Genomic DNA, 20,611 nt, shown 5'->3' on the forward strand with positions numbered 1-20,611 from the left:
GCATTTGACAATTTATCTATACTCCAATATAGAACAATTTTTTTAATTAAATAAATCAATTATGTAGTATTAGATCATACTTACTACCTTTTTTGTATTTTAAAATGCAACACTTAATGCCATTTTAATTAATTGTAATATACTGAGCATCCTTTGATTTCTATAACAGATTTTAGCCCACCTCCCCAGCAGTGCAAGATCTTTGTAACACTTTCCTATTTGTGATAATTTGTTACCAATATTCCCAGAAGTTTGCGCTGCAAACTGTAACAATAGATAATGTTATGTTAGTAATATAAAAATACATTGTAGCTGCTGAGTTACACTGACTGAAGGATTGATTGAAACTGAAAGGCAGCAATTTAGTGAACCCTGGGAAGCACAATTTTGCTGATCTATCATGGGAGAAGGAATTGATCAGCAGCTTAGGTAATTCCTTTTCAATAAAGGTAATCAAAGGCTGTATATATTAAAACAATATTATTCTTTTTTAAGATGCTTGGACTGCCTCTTTAAAGGTGGAGTCCCAAGTAACTGTAAACAAAACATTGTAAATATTTTACAAATCTAATTAGCTTCTCTAAACTAATGTGACCATGCAAAAAGTTGGAATTTCATTACAAAATGCATTTTTTTAGGGGCCCCTAGATAGGGGAATGTTTGTGAATTTAGTGTTGCCCTCCATATCCCAACCTGACATCATCAGAGAGTCAATAAAGATAAAGGGAAAGAGCAAATTCCTGTTGAACACGTAGTGACATGGGACGAGAGGGAAATCAAACCACTGCCAAGCCCCAGATCACAATGTGTCAGGAAGGCATAATCCACCCAGATGTAACCTCATGTCACTGCCAGTAAACACACTTTGGTCCTAGAAGGGATTGCCCTTTGAGTAAGCAATGTCCGGATCCAACCAGCTGTGTGTGGTGTGTGGGTGGCAATATAGGTTCCGGGAGGATAGATTGATCTACTTTTGTTTTTTAAACCTCTTTCCTAAAATTGGAAAACCAAGGCTACACTTTGAAGGGTGCTTTCTTAAAGGAGTTGAAAAACAGGACTGGATCAACAAACGCTTCAGACATGGAGTTCAATAGTCACCCTGCCTGATTTGTACAATCAATAGTCCCTGACAGCAATCAATGGTTCTCGGGGATATTACATTTGGGCAACAGAGAAACAGGCACGTCTGCTCTGCTACAAAAGAAAAATGAAAGAAGAGGAAAGAAATTAGAACAGATTGGGAGAAGGAAAAAGAAAGGGAAGGAGATGAATTTGCATTCGGTGTAGACATCTCTATCCCTTGCTGGAAGAGATTTAAGATCCCCTCATTTGAATGGGGCTTAAATCTTCTTTAGCAAAGGTAAGACAACGAACAGCATATTACATAGAGAAATTACCATCTAAATATCCCACAGCGCACAGGAAAATAATAGGGTTTTTTTCCATCTGGGGTCTCATACCAAGGCCACTGAACGTCAAAATAATACGTTATTCTTACATGGTACTACTTAATTAACGCACTGCTGTAGCTGTACATAGTAGAAAAGAACAGACAACACCAACCTTGGCAATAAAGGGATTACAATATGTTGTCATGCTTGTGGCACAGGATGACTTGTCTGCAGCCAAAAGGACCTGGCAATGCTGACGCTTTCAAGTAGTGCTCTCCATCAGTAAGCAGTTTTAGGGCTTTTACGGGGAAGTAAACCAAAACAGAGACTGGAAAGAAATGCCCCGGTGAAGTTGGTAGGCAACGAAATGCGTTGGGTTAATTAAGGAGCACGCATTGATCTCTTGTGACAACAGCACGCTAAGGAAAGTGCAGTCCTATCCAGGGCAGAAAACGATTAGAGACCAGTCGGAGCTCCGTTTGTCAATCTACCCGGAGCAAACTTCAAACCCCGCTGCGGATATCACCAGCAAACGAGACAAGGAGTCAACCACCTGAGACAGTGCTGGATCGCTCACGGCTACTAACAGATAAGCTGTTATCCCTCTTTTACATTGTAAGAGCACACGCATATATTGAATTACAAAAAAAAATGGTCTTTTTTTACTTTGTCTCCTGTGTTATCTATGTGTCTTTGTTATGTACATTTTTGTTAACTCTTTATCCATCTCATTCTATAGGACACGATTTTGAATTCTGAACTTTATGTTCAGTGATATTATATTAAACATGGATTACACTATGGCAGCTTGCGTTGCTTTACGTCTGTGGAAATAAATCATATCAGATTTTAGGAATTCCCAATTGATTAGCAACCACACACAAAGACACTAAATGTATATGTGCATCGAATATTGGTTGGTTAACCTCAAACCATTGCCTTGCTGGGATTTCCAGGAGGATAGGTTAGAGAAACACTGATATACAGAAAGATAGACAGACCGTGTGTGACTGTAGATAAATGATAGCTAGATAGCAAGATAACTAGAAATTCGCAAACATATGTACATACAAGTCTGTACCAAGGTTAAAATGCCCAGAGTGGCAGGGCGGAACAGATGCAGAGGAGCTGGCAGATGTACAAATGAGGAGCAGGAGAAGAAGTGACTAATACATATTACATATTAGTGAAATAATCATTTTCCTTTTCATTTGCATCCAAGTATCTCCTCGCTCGCACACAGGCACGCACGTTTGAGCGTTACACCTTCAAGCCACATCTTTTACCCTGCAACAGCAAAATCATTGGCACATTCCTGCCTCCTAGCCTCGTGGAGACACCTGGCTCTCACCTTTGCTTTAAGAGACACTGAAAGCGAATACTATTACATAGTGAAATCAGAGACTTGCGTCTCTTTACCTATAAATCCCAGCAATCTCGCTCTCTGTGCAATGAACTGATTTGAAGCACACTGATTTAAACCCCCTCTACAGATATTGAGTTCAATAATTATATGAATAGCAAAACAAGATACATCATTTACATGTGTAGTAATGAAATGACCTTGGAAGCTAAATCCTCCGTTTTATAGATATAGACATCACACTCTCGATAAGAAGTGTCAAGCTTCCCCTTGAGTGGACCATTGCAGCCTTTAAGAAGCAATGCAATGATTTTTTTTTATGTTAATGGAGGATTTGGCATCATTTCTAGTAAAAATCAAGGACACTTTCAGAAGGAGGTAAAAAAAAACCTATCGTGTGGGTGAGTATTGTTTATAATCATTATAATATTTTTTTGTAGTATTGCCTTCCATATATGCTGAGACATATACATCGTGTAAAACAATATTGCCAAAGCGCATCCTTATTATTGAATGTTACCCGAATACCATGGAGATCAAATGATTTACCCAGCATCTGGTCTTAGGTCCATGGATTCCCACCTTCAGGGACAATTGCGATAACCACAAGGCCTGCAGAGCTTCCCATAATAGAAAAGACACTCACACAATAGATCCATTTGAAACAATAATTTATAATCGACCGAACAGCATAAGAACCAGAGGAGAGTAAAGGTTTTGGTATAGATTACCTGGTTGGGAACTAGAATGTCCCACTTCAGAAACACTGGCCATTCTTCCTTCCACCACTTCTATACTGGTAAAGCCCACTTAAGACTAATAGAAATTCCTGACTCAGGTAATTGGATCACTAGGGGGCAGTGACCAATAGGCCTATTCTAAAGCAGAATAGACATTGTTAATTACCATTAAAGATAATTAATGGCTATCGCCCTTGGGTGAATGGGAACCCCCAAGATCTGTGTTTCTTTCATTAGCATCACACACAGAATCGGTTCAGACAAACCCCAGCCACAATAAAGCGAAAAAAAGAAGATTTAAGGCTGTCGAAGGCAGCTGCCTGTGAACCTAAAATCACACACAGGAGACGTGAAATGAACCGACGTTGAACAGAAACCTCAAAGGCAAGTAAGGAGGGGGGGGGGGGGGAAGTTACAACCCAGAGGCTTCCCGCAGTAGCAACCCACAGATCAGCTATTCCCAGATCCGCTCAGTAGGAGGAATCAAGAGAAAGCACAGTTAACCGTGTCCCTGCTAGATCCCCAATTCATCCCAGATGCAATTTCCAACATCATGTCAAACTACGCAGAAGAGAAGACCTGGGGGAAGTCGTGTGCAGTAGTAACTTGAGAGCACAGAGGTGCTGGATTCAAAAGTAGAGTGCAGAATAAAGTGGGCACAACGAGGGTGAAAGAGGGAGGCACTTGACTATGCTGATGCGTGTCTGCTTGTGGTGTCCGCACCGGCGCACAGCCTCAGTGAGGTCCATGCTGTAGTTGCAATAAAGCACAAATCCCTCCACCGCATGACAGCCTCTTCCGCAACGTCTCTGTGCTGTCAGCAGTTTCTTCCATCGGACTGAGACACGGACGACAACGGGAAGGGGATAGGAGTTGGCAAAATGAAAGGTGCATGCAACACACACATGGTGCAGCAAGTATGACCTGCATTTCTAGGGAATGTTATGTTGGGCGACTCTCCAATGTTTGGGTCTCCGATTTAGAGGGAGCCACAGTTTGCTGCGCTCAACTAATCCGGATACGTGTAGTTTAATGTCGCAGCCCTAATCTGCTAGTCTAGTTGAATGCAAGTGAACCTCTTTGCATGATGGCTGTGGTGGGGTTAATGTTGCTGCATCTCTGGTCCTTCTGGTAGTGAAGTGGTTAAGGTAGCTGCCCCTGAGACTGAGAAGGGGGCTCATGTAGTTAGTCAAAATGAAAAAAGGTATCACCCAACACTGAAGTACTCATTTACTCTGCACTATCACAATTGGACTAAAAGGGCAATTTCTACTTAATTCATGTGTTGCAAGTCAAAGGGTTAAGGTTTTCCGCTCATGTTTCTCATTGGCACAGGGTGTGTCTGCCTCTTGATCTTTCCGCTGACTGTATGAAAGGGCCCTGTCCACGTTTCCTTACACTTTGAGTACACACAGGCACGCGGATATATTATGTGCAGACAGCTCAGCTGTTACACACCTCTCCCCAGGGGGAAGAGAGAGAAAGGGGGGAAGGGGGATTGATATAAATAGAAGAACTGGTTGGGCCTGGTCTCTTTAGTCTGAAAGAAAACTCCTGTCAGTCTGAGATGACAGATGACACACAGGGGTTTGTGCGATATTGTATATTGAACCAACATCACCTTTGTGTGCGAGATGGCATTGTGTTTAAGATTTAAGGCAGGGTGACTTGCTCCAGGGCTGCTCATAACCCCTTAACTGCCAGAGAAACCTGCATCACTATACATGCACTGGTCCAAATGCACCTTTACTACCAATGCATTGCAAAGAAAATGGCTTTGAAAAAAGATTAGTGATCCTGTGCCTGATTTCAGACGAGATGAATGTAAATGGCAAGCTACTATTATAATAATGCATTTTTTTCTTAAAGCACTGACACTGTATACAGCTCTGTACATAGAAGGTTGTAGCTGCAAATAAACAATAATAATAATAATAATGAGTGCCTGTCTGCCTGCCCTGAAAACCTTAGCCTAATCTTGGGGCCAGAGGCACAGGGAGATGAAGTGGCATGTCCAAGGTTACCAGGAGAGCTGAGACTGGGATATGAAGTCCAGGACACCTACTTCACAGGCAGGAACATTACCACCACCGAGATTCTCCTTCCTCCCTCCTACATACAAAATGTTGCTATGTTATTGTTGACTCGCTTTATATTCCCACCGACAGCATGCACAACCCCCCAGTGACAAAACTCCTTGCAGGCGGGACATCCCCGATTTACAAGCAGGAGGATCCCTGGGGTCTTGAAACATTCCCTCTAAACCACAGTACGGTTTTTATCAATTGTATTCATAACAGATCAGACAGCAATTGTGAGTCCCAATAATGTTATTTGTGGTCCACAAGAAGAAAACTTTATATAGTGCGTGGTCATCACATTTGTTTCCCTTTTATATTAATTATATATTAGATGGCTTTCTATTTCAGCATACTCCTTTTAAAAGGCATGAGTAGCTAAAATGAAACATTGACAAAACACCAATATCCTTTATTCTGTGTAGTACCTGCTCTCCCAAGGCTGGGGTCAGACCCAAGCATACTATATATTTCAGTATATTTATTTTCAGAAGTGGGGTGGTTAAAATGAAATGCTGCTTTGAATTACCCCCACAAGTTGTTCTACAATTCAGGCAGCCTGGATGGATCTTTTTGCCAGGCTCTCTTGTAAGTTCTGCTTGTGCTTCTCTTATAATCAGAGCTTTGTGTGAGTGCAGAAGAGGGCTGAGGGCTGCCCGCGATCCAACAGCTGTCACATTATTTGCACTAGCTCTAAACAGCCTTCACATTCTCTCCTTACCACATAGTTAAATCCAGGCTAACAATCCTCAGCGAGAGATCAACCCAGCAACAGCACCAGCCTTGTGTCTGCTTCTGATGCTTGAGTTGCAGCTGGTTGCCTCCCTTACAAGGGACCCCCTTTTGCCCACCTGCCACTGTGGTTGGGCTGTGCCAACTTCCCTCTAATCAACTGGAGTGCCCATGATGTGCCAGTGCCAAATCTTGCTGCTCTCCCTCTACGGGACATGATCTTCTCTGTTAACAGTTCCTCTGCTTTAAAGTCTTTGGCTATGAATAGAAGCTGATGCTCGCTCCCTTGTTCTGAAACACAACCCATAATCAATGTGTGCCAGTCAATGACACCCAATGTCTTGCCCTTCCTCATCTCCATCCAACTCCACAGAGTTTGGTCTCTAATGAATGTCTGTGTGAATATGAACACCTCCCAAGTCAGAACACATGGGGGATATCACAGGTGGCAACTAATAACACCTATACTAATAGTCTGAGTTATCATTCATACTGATCAGAATAATAACTACACAAGTTAGGATAGGATCAAGCATTATTATTATTATTATTAATAAATAAATGAGAGTTTGTTTGAATATCGTCGTTATTGCTATTTTAAGACAGCTGAGCAATTCATATTTCTCTCGTTAATAAACCTAGGTGCTTATTGCTAATAATATTGAGAATGGCTTCATAATTAGAATCCACTACAAGACTAAAGGCACTATTAGTACTAATATATAATTCATAATATACAAGGATTGATCAACGTCACTTACATATAACTTTTCACGCTTAAAATTCAACTTAAGGTATCCATCTATACAATAATGATGAGGGGTGTCACAAACTGGGACCCTCCTGAGGTGTTATGAAATATATCTCCTGTCCCCCTCCCCATCTATCCTTCTCTCTCTTCCCCTTGTCGCCTGTCTTCCTTCCTCTCCACCTTCCCATATATCTTATCTCTTCCTCCCTTTCCCCCTTTCCTCTCTTCCTCCGTCTCTCCATCTCTCCCTTCCCATATCTTATTCTCCCCCTCCCCCTCTCATTCTCTCTTTCCCACCCCCTTCCCGTCTCTCCTTCTCTCTCTCCCCCTCCCCGTCTCTCCCCCTTCCCGGCTCTCCTTATCTCCCCCTTCCCGTCTCTCCTTATCTCCCCCCAACCTTCCCATCAATCCTTCTCACTCTCCCCTTCCCTCTCTTGCTCCCTCTCCCCCTTCTCTCCCTCCATTCCCTCTCTTCCTCCCTCCCCTTCCCGTCTCTCCCCCTCCCCGTGTCTCCTCCTCTCCCCCCTTCCCTATCTTCCTCTCTCCCTTCCCCCCCCCTTCCCTATCATCCTCTCTCTCCCGCTTCCCCCCTTCCCCCTTCCCGACTCTCCTCCCCCTAGCTATCACCATAATAACCCAATCCTGCAGTGTTGTACCTCATTGCTGTAATAGTCGCCAGGAAAGGGTTATTAAACTTGGAGATCCCATCACACCCTTGAACTTGAAATCCCCACTTGTCCTGCAGCTAGAAACGGCAGCTTTTTTATGAATCTGTGTCAGGTTGAACATTTCCATAATCGTCAGTATTAGGGCAAATTACACGCCTAATCAGTCCTTAAATGGATTTTAATTAAAGAGCCATTGCAGGATCGGTTTTGTGGATTTAAGAAAATACCTTTTCGCCCCATCCCTCCCCTCTCACCAGAGTAACAACGTGGTGGGGAGGGGAGCTGTTCAAGTCCAGACCTTTAAAGGGTTATTAACTGATTGACCACTGGATTCCTCAACAGGCGGGGTAAGGGTTAACCCCCCCCCCCCCTTCAATTTCCTGGTTTCTTCTGCACATAAAGAATTGCTAATATTATATTGGAATAACACCTTTACAGTTTAACTGCTCTTGTTAAATGCTGGCCACCAGTTATATATATTTCCATATATCCATTCAATCACACACACACACCCGTGTGTGTGTGTATGTGTGCGTGTGTGTGTGTATATATATATATATATATATATATATATATATATATATATATATATATATATATATATATATATATATATATATATATATATATATATATATATATATATATATATATATATATATATATATATATATATATATATATATATATATATATATATATATATATATATATATAGTTAAGTTATGGTGAGTAAAAAAAAAGTGACAAAAACCCTCCACAGCAGATGAGCATACAGTTGTATTTACATATATACACACACACACACACACACACACACACACACACACACACACACACACACAGATCTGTGTGTGCTTCCTATTATGGTCACTACCGTGTCCCTGAAAATGCTTTAATACACTAGTTAGCCAGTACCAACTATAATATCCACCCAGCAATATAGTAGTCACATAGTATTTGTTTCTTTTCCTGATTGGTAACACGATGCTGCTTCCCCTTCCCACCCGGCATAAATAAGAGTGGGAGGCCATCCATCAAATCTTTAGAGAGGATCACGGTGACACTGTCTAGATGTCACCATCACTGTGTCACAGGGTAAAGGTGGCAGAAGAGATGATACATACGAAGTTATTGAGATGCAGCAAGCGCTCCCATTATAGCAGTGACAAGGTTGGATCTGGGCTTTATCAGCAGTTCTCTGGATTTTCTATCCCATCCAGCTGGAGCTCCGGGGCTTCAAGACATTGCAAAGTACTCAGCCGATGCCCTTCTCCTTTATTTGAATTACAATGGGACCTTGAGCACTGAAGCAAGTGGATGGATTTACATAGGCATAGTTTAATGAATGTGATAAATTAAGAGGGGTAATATTCTGCATCTATTCATTCAAATGTCATACGTATAAATGCTCTGTGAGCACACACATATAAAGGTGTGTATATATATATATATATATATATATATATATATATATATATATATACATACTATTTGCATTAGCTAGAACATGTTAGCATCTTATTTTAAAGACTTGTAACGTGAAGACAGAAGAATCAACAACCAAGCAATGCATGAGGAACTAATAAATATCCACTATGTAACGAACAACACATAGACACAGCCAGAGTATGTACATATTTATTTTTTGAAATGTGTATGTACTGTAAGTACTTATTCTACAGAGTTATGGGGTTGTAGCGGGCAAAGGGCAAAAGGCAATGAAGGCCGCAACATAGAACCAGGACAGAATCAGTGTGTGACTTTCAACACACATACATACATACACACACGCGTGTATATATGTGTATTTATAAATATACACTCTCGAAAGCTTGTCCTATGACATAAATTGTTATTCCAAATAAAAAAGGTATCACCTAATACTGAAGAACATATATAGAACATACATATATATATATATATATATATATATATATATATATGTGTGTGTGTGTGTGTGTGTGTGTGTGTGTGTGTGTGTGTGTGTTTTACACACACACACACACACACACACACACACACACACACACATACTACATATAAGGAAATAGCAAAGCACAACTGCTATTTGAAAACCAAGTTCACACTCTTTTTCCATGAAAAGGCCCCTGCATCACAAAGAGATTCTCCTATTCCGAGTGCCTCTTGTATCTAATGTCAAGAGCAAAATTCTTAGTTATTCATGTGTCACATTTGGTATTTCCCAGCAGTGTCTTTCCTAATCCCATGTGTAGCTTGCTAGCACTGGGTATAAATCCAGTCCTCCCGTATGCTACTGGCACCGTGCCCCCCCAAGATCAACGTGGGCAAGAGGAAAAGCAGAGGGAGTCCCTCACAGGTCGGTTAACGGGATGGGATAGCTACAGTACCCATTTATACTCTACAAAGTGTTGGGGGGGGGGGGGGGGTACTATTCTGCTTGCCTGGTAAAAGCTAACAAAACAATGTCAGCAAAGACACCAACACATTCTTGTGAGAGCTCAGCGATCCGTGCCTCATACTGCACAAAGGCTTTTAGGGGGAGAGAGAGAGAGGGAATGAGCTAGAGAAAGGGAAGGAGGGGTGTGGGAGGTTGGTGAGAGCTCTCGTGTTTCAAGGCTGGCGTCCCCTGAGAGCTCAGAACCAAGTGTAGCTTCAATCAAACGCTGACTTCTCCTCCGGGTTCTCAGCAGGAAACCTGATCTCACAAGTTTACTGCCTTGCCTGCCTCAATCCCCAGGCTTGCTTTTCTTTTAAACAGTAATCCCCGGGAATAAAAGAATAAAAAGTGTCGGGATAGATATATATATATATATATATATATAGAGAGAGAGAGAGAGAGAGAGAGAGAGAGAGAGAGAGAGAGAGAGAGAGAGAGAGAGAGAGAGAGAGAGAGAGAGAGAGAGAGAGAGAGAGAGAGAGAGAGAGAGAGAGAGAGAGAGAGTTGCAGACCTGCCTAAGACATGCAGCTGAGCATACAGTTGTATTTATATATATAAACAGTTGTCTGTGGGTGGTTTTCTGGATATGCACCTTAACCCTGGCTGTGCTCAAAGCTGTGACCATGCAGCAAGCTTAAGCCTATAGGGAACCATGTTAAAAATGGTTTTTGAAGCAAAAAGTGGCACTGTGTGCTCATTTGCATGTCATTTCCCAGAATCCCTTGCTGCAGTGGAAGTGCTGTGTGCTGGGTGATAATGGGGAAAGGCGGGGTTGCAGACCTGCCTAAGACATGCAGATGAGCATACAGTTGTATTTACATTTGTATATATATATAGTGCCACCTTTTGCTTCAAAACCATATAACATATATATATGTATATATATATACACATTGTATTGTATTGTATGTTTTTATTTATATAGCGCCATAAATATACATAGCGCTTCACAGTAGTAATACATGTTGTAATCATATAAATAACAAATGATATAAATAACAGGTCATGGGAATAAGTGCTTCAGAGATAAGAGTACCATTAAGGAAGAGGAGTCCCTGCTCCGTGGAGCTTACAATCTAATTGGTAGGTAGAACATATAGAGACAGTAGGAGGGAATTCTAGTAAGTGCGTCTGCAGGGGGCCAAGCTTTATGTATCATGTGTCATCATCATCCCTTGTCTATCGAATGCAGCATGGAGGCCTCCCCAAGGATTATATATACAGGCGGTCCTCTGCTATCCTCCAGAATCAGTCCCGAAAACTGCATTCAGATAGCGGACAGTTGGATTGCGGATCCAATGTTAATCTGCACCAGTGACCGTGGGATAAACCGTTCTGAAGTTCTGAAGTCGATGTGGATATTGCGTTCAATGGAATGCATTATCTGGCATCAGACTGATAACGGACCCGTCAGATATTTAGGACCACGTGTGTGTGTGTGTGTCTATATATATATATATATATAAGGTGGGGTTGCAGACCTGCCTAAGACATGCAGATGAGCATACAATTGTATTTGTATATATATATATATATATATATTTATATATATATATATATATAGAGAGAGAGAGAGAGAGAGAGAGAGAGAGAGAGAGAGAGAGAGAGAGAGAGAGAGAGAGAGAGAGAGAGAGACACACCTAGGACATACTTGAAAATGAGAGGTAACTCTCAATGTATTACTTCCTGGTAAAACATTTTATAAATAAAAATATATATATATTATATATATATATATATACATACATACATACACACACACACACACACACACACACACACACACACACACACACACACACAACACACACACACACACACACACAGGCGGAAGTCTGGGGCAAATTCCACCAACTGCACTTTGCTCCTCCCCCATCTCCCCAATTGTTGGCTGACATTCAGGGAGGATATTCTCAAAGCTTTGAGATCGCTGTTCTGTGCAATCTGACCCAGAAGTCCCATGTTTTGAGACCATGCCCCAAAATCTCCCCACTAAACAGAATTCTTAGCAATCCTATCAGGCTGCCCTGCCTGTGTGTGTGTGTGTATGTGTGTATGTACGTACATATATATCACCCACCATAACTTAACTAAGTGTGTGTATATGATAGATAGATAGATAGATAGATAGATAGATAGATAGATAGATAGATAGATAGATAGATAGATAGATCGATCGATCGATCGATAGATAGATAGATGATAGACTTTCTAGGATGAGTCTGCTTCTCAGATCAGAAAGATGATAGCACACTGAGGGTCCTAGGAGAGTATTTCTCCCCTACCCTAACCTAGTAATACTAATGGAGATACTGATGTTATTCAATCTGATGACACATATGCAAACAAACAAGCAGATCTGCTAAGATCAATTCATTGGCAGAATATAATTTAAAAAAAAAAACAGTTGGCTTGGGACAACCCCTGCTGATCATAGTGTCAATGGGTGAAATGGTGGCCCTCACCTTTCAGAAAAGCAACCCATTGCACTCAATGTGTCATAAGGTAGCAATATAATATGTTGCAGTCCATATCTTCTTCATATACCCCTCTTCTCCTCACAACCCCTTCAGCACTGATGGTGTTCAAGGGAGGGTATCAGAGGCATTGGTGGCTCTGAATGGGCTAAACTGTGAATGTGCTTGTTTATATTTCAGCTTTTTCCAGTGTAGGGATTTTAGGGAGGCTGCCAGCAGATATTCACATTGAAGAATAAACCAGTAAGTAGATCATGATTGGGTACTATTCCCTATCGATACCCCTAGGCACCACATCGTAAATCCAGCCCATATTGTGCACCCGTATTGCTAGTGGAATATAATGAGACACCACTTCTCTCCTAAGCCACAAGGCATCACAAGTATGTATGTGTGTATGTCTTTACTTATATAGTGCCATTAATGTACATAGCACTTCACAGCAGTAATATATGTGACAATCATATAAATAACAAATAATATAAATAACACATAAAGGGGAGAAATGCTTCAGACATAAAAGTAACATTTAGGAAAAGGAGTACCTGCTCTGAAGAGCTTACACTCTAATGTGTTGGTAGGAAGAACGTACAGAGACAGTAGGGGGGTGTTCTGGTAAGTGCGTCTGCAAGGGGCCAAAATGTATGTATGAGGTGTTAATTATCAGCCATGGAGCTACTCATATGCTTCCTGTTGTGTTTTGAGGTGGCTCTTACATGTGGACAGAGAGGGTGCTAGTCAGATATTGAAGGGAGGGCATTCCAGTGGTGTGGGGCAGTCAGTGAGAAGGGTTGAATGAGGGAAAGGGCTTTATATACAAAAGGGGTAGAGAGAAGACAAAATTGAGCATTTATGAAGTCATTAATGAACTATTTCTGCTGGAAACTGAATGGGTTAAAATAATATACATTTCATTTTATAACACAATAATTTCAATCAAAATCAAGCATCAAGTATATCGGATATAGAGAGAGGCCGGAAAAAGAAAAAAAAACCTAGCCTTTTTCAAATCAACCATAAATCACATTTAAGATAGCCAGGGCATATGGTCTGGTATCATGGATTGGGTGCAAGGTTAGAATAAATTATTTTGTAGGCATGCGATATGGTATCTATCTTTGAGTTGCCACAATCTGAGAAAGACCATCAAATCCATTAAGAACACCCAATACACAAATACTACTAAGGTCCTCATACAAATACATTTGACAGTATATAACCAGGAGGATCTCTGTAGGTTACGTTAACGCTTGACCCAATAAAAGCTGAGGTCCCCAAAGCTCTTGTATAACAATTGTGAAGAACTCCCAGGGTGGCATCACAACCCGCAATGTATTTTACATTCTCCAAGGATCAACATTGCTCATAGATAATGTTGGTGTTAATGGGCTCTGGAGACCACAAATGTCCCATCTTCATGGCACAAAAGAAGATACCTCTGATGTCTCTTTTCCCTTTATACATGTATGATTTATCTTCAGGCTACTCCAATGAGAGCTGTCATCTAATACAAACAATCCATATTTCCGCATGGATCATAGTGTACCAGAACTCTGCATATTGCTCCTTTTAAATTGGGCATTCTCTGATATTCACATGCAATCTGGCACAAATTGTATGAACCCACATCATAATGTGAACAGTACTTGTTTTAGGTTCCATTTATGATTTTTATTATGATTTACTATGTAACTATGTAACTATGTAACTATTTATTAGTATACAGTTGTAATAGTTTTTTACATAGCCAACTTTATATGCACAATATAACACACCTACGGCAAGTGACGTCATATAAGTGAAACAATATACACAAGAAATACATATTCTTTTTTAAAAATTGTTTGTTTTGTAAACATTCTTGGTATTTTAATATCATTAAAATGAGTGCTAAAGTGCTTTAAAAAATAATCAATGGAATTATTACCATCAACCATAAAATGGCTATGACATTACTCACAATTTTTTAACCTAGCATAGTACTCTCTGAATATTGTTATTTAATAATGATACGGATAATGAGACTGTGATAGCAGATACAATAGATATCTTCAAAAAAAGGTTGGACATATTTTTAGAGAGGAAAGATATACCAAGATATACCTAAGGCTAAAGCCCCGCTCCCTCAGTCAGCGCGCCCGCACTGCATGGCCAAAACGGCAGCAGACAGGATTCCAGCCGGAGCTGTCATGCTTTTGCACAGACCCCCCTCCACCCCCCAATCTGCTGCTGCTGCCGCCTCTCCTCCCCAGGAAGAAGGCGAGCTCAGCAGCCAGAGCTGGCCGCAACCTCCCCAGCACTCGCAGCCTGAAACGGGCACCGGAGCTTCCCTCCTCCCCCTTGCCCCCTCATTGGCTCCCTGCCGCACCACGTGACGCGTCGCCGCTTGTGATCACGATCCTCGTGTCTCCCCTGCTGGCTGACGCGTTGCAGTGCGCAGCGAGCCTTGCAGGGAGGGGGGACTAGGGCCGGCTCTGGAGGAACTCATGTCCGGTGAGTGAAGCGCAAGCGGCCGCGCGCGCCGTCGGAAGCAGCGGGACCCCGGCCTAATAAGTAAACATGGGAAGGACGTTGATCTAGGGAGTAATCTGATTGACAATATTTGGAGTCTGGACGGAATTTATTTTCCCCTTATGAGACATCATTAGATGATATTTAACTGTTTTTTTGGTGTTGCTTTTTTTGCTTACCTTCCTCTAGATCAATATACTGTATGTACACATATAGGATAAAGTAGCTAACATCTAAATGTAGCATAGGTTGACATGTAGCACTATGTAACTATGCAACTATATTATACACAAGTGCATGTACAAGGATGTACACTTGATGTAATGTTAAAATAACTTCTTAGGTAGTTGATTATCTTGTATCCTTAACACTACCTTACAAATATATGTATAGAGAGGAAGGAGGTGAGAGGGAGAGTGTGACTTATTGATGTGCTAAACAGTTGTGAAATAAGGCCTGGTTTTGAAACATCTGCATTCTCTCCAAGACCCCCTGTTTCACACCTGCACCAATACATCTCGTATTGTTTGTCTTCCGGTCTTTAATTTTAGCAGGGCTACTACTATTATTTTTTTTTTTGCAATGCAAATCAATGTGGCAATTACCATCTAAAAGCTTGCCCGGCCCCAGGTCAAAGTAAATTGATCATTGTCCGCCTTCTACAGAAAAACACCGGGAGTCTGTGGAGCATAATGAGATTATCCTGGAAACTGTCTTCCAGATCACAAATTATATTTCATGCTGTCAGGATCTTCTCCTAGCGGACTCCCTTACATGTCTAATCAGAAGGTTCCAAAGCTCATTAGTTTATAAGGGGGGTTAGGGGGAGGGGGTTTAATCACAGCTGCACTGCTTTGAAGTGGGAAAGCCTGGTTAGGGAGATACATATGAAGCCATATAAACTGCCCCCCCCCCTTCTTTTTTATTAGCTATACCCGGGCATACTGCAGTAGTGTGCTGCTGGATTACACATGAATCCTATTGAAACTGTGTGATATTCTGAGGCATGTCTGGATATCTGTGGATCGCTGAGACCTGGTACATTTTTAGCACTTTGTGACCCTGACATCTTAATTAGAGTGTAAGCTCTTTTGGCAGGAGATTACAGAGCCCGACAGTTCTATGTCAAGATATATAACATAAATTAAACTGATTTTAATATCAAATTAAGATGTGAACGAGGTGAAGATTTATGGAAGAAATGTATAAATCAAAGGCAAGGCTGAAATGTTTTTTTTTGTTTTGTTTTGTTTTTTAGCAAAACATGGATCATAAACAATGCATTTGTTGAGTACTTATACATATTCTATCATCTATTATTATTCCTGAGAAAAAGAATTGCTTTTTAGGTAATGATACAATTCTGCCCAATATTTAAAGGCCACTGAACACCTTTTAGGTTGGTCTCAAAACTAAAATGTATCTGGTTTATTCCATAATTTGTGATCTGGAAAATAGTTGACAAATATTAGCATTACTAACCCCTCGTGTCCTGTTTTAAAATAGAGAGGCGCAACAGACAGAAGGGTGGGTTTATTTACGATCATTATCGGTTTTGCCACGTTTTGCATATGGCATTTATTACGTGTCTGGGGGAAAAAAAAACCCCACACAGAACATTGAAGTCACAAATGGAAAGGGGTTGTCCAGTTGTGCATGACGGACAAACATAACTACCATGCTTACAAAACATATCCCAATGTTTTTAGAAAGATCATTGGGGAAACGTAGAACAAAACTCTATGTTGGCACTGTCAAAGTCTACGACTTTAATAGTATTGTACTTTTATTTATTTTTTAATATTATAAGCAAATACCATTTCTATATGAAACCTATTGTGCATGAGAGAGAGAGAGAGAGAGAGAGAGAGAGAGAGAGAGAGGGAGAGAGGGAGAGAGGGAGAGAGGGAGAGAGGGAGGGAGGGAGAGAGGAGGGAGGGAGGGAGGGAGGGGGAGAGGGAGAGGGGGAGAGGGAGAGGGGAGGGGGAGAGAGAGAGAGAGAGAGAGAGAGAGAGAGAGAGAGAGAGAGAGAGAGAGAGAGAGAGAGAGAGAGAGAGAGAGAGAGAGAGAGAGAGAGAGAGAGAGAGAGAGAGAGAGAGAGAGAGGAGAGAGAGAGAGAGAGAGAGAGAGAGAGAGAGAGAGAGAGAGAGAGAGAGAGAGAGAGAGAGAGAGAGAGAGAGAGAGAGAGAGAGAGAGAGAGAGAGAGAGAGAGAGATTTCCTGGAAGCATTTGGTTTTACCAGTTACTGTACCTACATAAGACATAATTAAGGATTACAGGATCCTCCAGCCTTTTCAGGTCTGCTAAGTACATTTTGAAAAAAAGCAGATATATGCTTCTAAAATTACTACACAAATCATTTGTGCGGGCTCCACATAATGCTCAGAAATCAGTCCGTAAACCTCTGATTGTCAAAAAGAGCCTGTTTCTCACTGCAGAGGAGAGATGCCTGCTTGTGAAATGTAATGCCTAATCCCATCATCTCCTGGTAGGAGACTGCTTTCCGAACAGCACTCACTAGGATACAATAACTGTGCCGTTTTAGGCTGGACCCAATTTACAAACATCAGTTTCCTGATCGAGATCATCTATAAAGATCATAATCTGGCATGGCCTAATTAACATTTCTCCCTGCATTGGTTTAGAAAAGGGGGCCTTTGATCTAACGAACATGCATTCATATACAATATTCCTATATATGTCACATATAATAGAGACGGCATATCACAAGGCTGTATAGTGTGCAACACATGTACAGTTGGTGTGTCTTAAATTCTGTCAGAGAAGAATGCCTGTGATGTGTGTATGTGTCACTATGTAGCCCTACAAGACATTATTCTTTCTCTGATACTGTCAGAGATAGAGTAATGTCTGTGTGATCCACATGTAGCCATCTACACCCAATGGGTGAATAGGACACTATCTGCGACCTCTTCTTGCGCACAGCTGATTCAAAACCACTTCTCCGCTGGTGCCTTGTACTGATGCAGCTACCACTATTAGAACACTTACCTGAGAATTCCTGGGAGATTCTGGGGCAGTCTCACAGTAAATGCCTCAACATTTCTGTGATCTGTATATGCTCCGCTGCAACACACCAGGATGTGTTAAATAAACACACACTTAGGGTCAATCTCCAAGGCTGAGAAAAACTGGCCAGATTATAATAATGCTTACTCGAAAAAATACCCTCCAAAGTAAATCTAGATGCAGATCTGATAGACAACCGTTTACTGCCCTGCATTTACTATTAAACTTGACCCCATCTGCCTTTCACTTGTGGGGAGATGGAGTTTAGGAAGTGGATTTCTACTTTTCTCCTATCTGTAAACACGCCTGTTTCCCCGAAATGTTACCAAATGTTTTGTTATAAACGGTCTATGCATTCAGGATCCTGGCACTCCCAGTTACTGCAGACTCCTTCTGCTCTGATGGGGGTTGGGGGATCAAGATATGAATGCCCCTTTTTCCCTAGTTGCCTTAAAGGGAGTAATCCAAGCAATATCCTACGTGTTTTTTTTTTTTTTTTTTTTTTAATAAGTCAGGTCTGTAGAATGAGATAATACTGTATTTAAAAAAAAACTTCTTAATGCCATTTTTAATGAGTTTTAATATACTAAGTATCCTTTGATTTCTATAGCAGGCTTTAGACCACCTCTCAAGCAGTGCAAGATCTTTGCAACACTTTCCTGTTTGTGAAATTTTGTTGCAAATTTTCACAGCAGTTTCAGCTACAAACTGTAACAATAGTTAAAGTTACCATAGTAATATCAGGTTACATTGTAGCTGCTGAGTTACACTGACTGAAGGATTGATTGAAACTGAAAGGCGGTCATTATGTGAACCCTGGGAAGCAGGAACCTCGCTAATCTATCAGGGGAAAAAAATTGATCGGCAGCTAAGGTAATTAGTTTTCATTATAAGGTCATCAAAGGCTGGATATATTAAAAGAAAAAAAGTGCCGCTTGGAATGCCTCTTTAAAGGCATCAAAGTATTGGGATGACTCACTTAACCCTTTTTGCTGCCAAAGCATTGAGTTGCTGCAAAAGAGTTAACCCTTTTGGGTGCCTCATGACATAGTAGTTATGTCATATGTTATTTGCTCATTTATCTGGCCAGCTGAGGAACAGAAGAGGACTCCTCTTCAATTACATCACTAGTGACGCTGTGGTCAGGGGATTGCAAAGTGCCTGAGGGGTTGTGGCACTCAGGTGTTGCGGCCTCTCAAGCACTCAAAGCTTTTTACAGGCTTCAGATGTGGACAAAATATAAAATACTTAGGAGCCAGGCATGAGTTTTAGGAGCCAGCATTTTGTTAAACGCCACTGGTGGAGGGGCGTTGCTGGCAACTCCCAAATTCAATTCCCTGCAAAACGTTGTTTCCAAATCTGAAAGGGTTAATAATGTCTGTAAGCTTTCTGCAAAATATCACCAGACAGTGAGACAAATATGGTGTGTGCCTTATTTATAGCCTCAGCAGTAAGTGAATTTAGCACTTTTAGAAAATTTTACAAAAGATCCTATTAAATGAAATGGCAGTGCACATTGACGTAATGCCTGGCGAATCGTCTGCGAATACTGACTGCGCCACAACTTTTTCACGACTAAAAAAGGGCAAGTTTCACCTGGTTCGTGAGTTCATGTGAAAGGTGTGCACCTTTCCAGCGATAAAGTGTGTGTGCTTGTGTGAGAAAGAGTTTAAAGTGTTATTTTAAGGTATATGCTTGCGTGAGTATGTGTGCCTATGTGACAAAGTGTGTCACCTTGAAAGTGTGTGTTTGTACAAAAAAAGTCATTATTATCATTTATAACACGCCAACATAGTCCATAGTGCAGTAGAATAGGGCTGGAGGACGAAAGACAAACAAATAACAAACATTAACATACATTGTTACAGTAGGTAAGGAGGGTTCATGGAGCTTACACTCTATAAGGAAGGGTAGGTGTAACCATAAGGTACTGGGGGATAAAATATTTTACCTGTGACCAATAACAGAGCTGCTGTATCGGCGAACAGCAGCAACCTGCTAACACCCTTGTACAATATCTTGTGAGTGTGTGCAGGATTGTATGAGAACAAATGTGGCCTGGTGTACATAGGTGTCAGATCTTGTGTGTGTGTGTGCTTGTGTACACTGCTGTGAATTCTTCACTTATAGGAGTGTGACAGAAAGAGCAAGAGAGCACCTGTGTGCATGTATACGTGCCAGTGTGTTTGACCGCAGCAATGAAGGGACACTTTGGCGAGTTGGAATAAGAGAGTGCGTTGGAGTACAGTTAAGGGTGTGAGTGACACTATGTATATACGTGTGTAAGAATGAAACAGTGTGATTTTATGGAATGTTACAGATTGCATGTGCATGAATGTGTTTGTGCGTGTGCTTTAGATGCATAAGTGTGCGAGTGGGGAAGTGTGTGCACGCAGCAGTGAACCATCAAGCCTGGCGTGATCTCTTCAATAGAGCCAGAGCCCCGG

At 41.2% G+C, this 20,611-nt stretch overlaps 1 protein-coding gene and 1 non-coding gene across 4 annotated transcripts in view; one reads left to right on the forward strand and one right to left on the reverse strand.

The window, feature by feature from the left end:
* BCOR (BCL6 corepressor) overlaps window positions 1-20,611 on the reverse strand; it is a 126,100-nt gene that overhangs the window by 95,418 nt on the left and 10,071 nt on the right. The gene's annotated exons all lie outside the window — the stretch shown is intronic.
* On the forward strand, window positions 9,662-9,767 carry LOC142491777 (small nucleolar RNA SNORA23). The gene has a single exon (XR_012800528.1). It is a non-coding gene; the product is annotated as a small nucleolar RNA SNORA23 (small nucleolar RNA).

Source organism: Ascaphus truei, chromosome 3 (assembly GCF_040206685.1).
Source record: "Ascaphus truei isolate aAscTru1 chromosome 3, aAscTru1.hap1, whole genome shotgun sequence".
Lineage (NCBI taxonomy): Eukaryota > Metazoa > Chordata > Amphibia > Anura > Ascaphidae > Ascaphus > Ascaphus truei.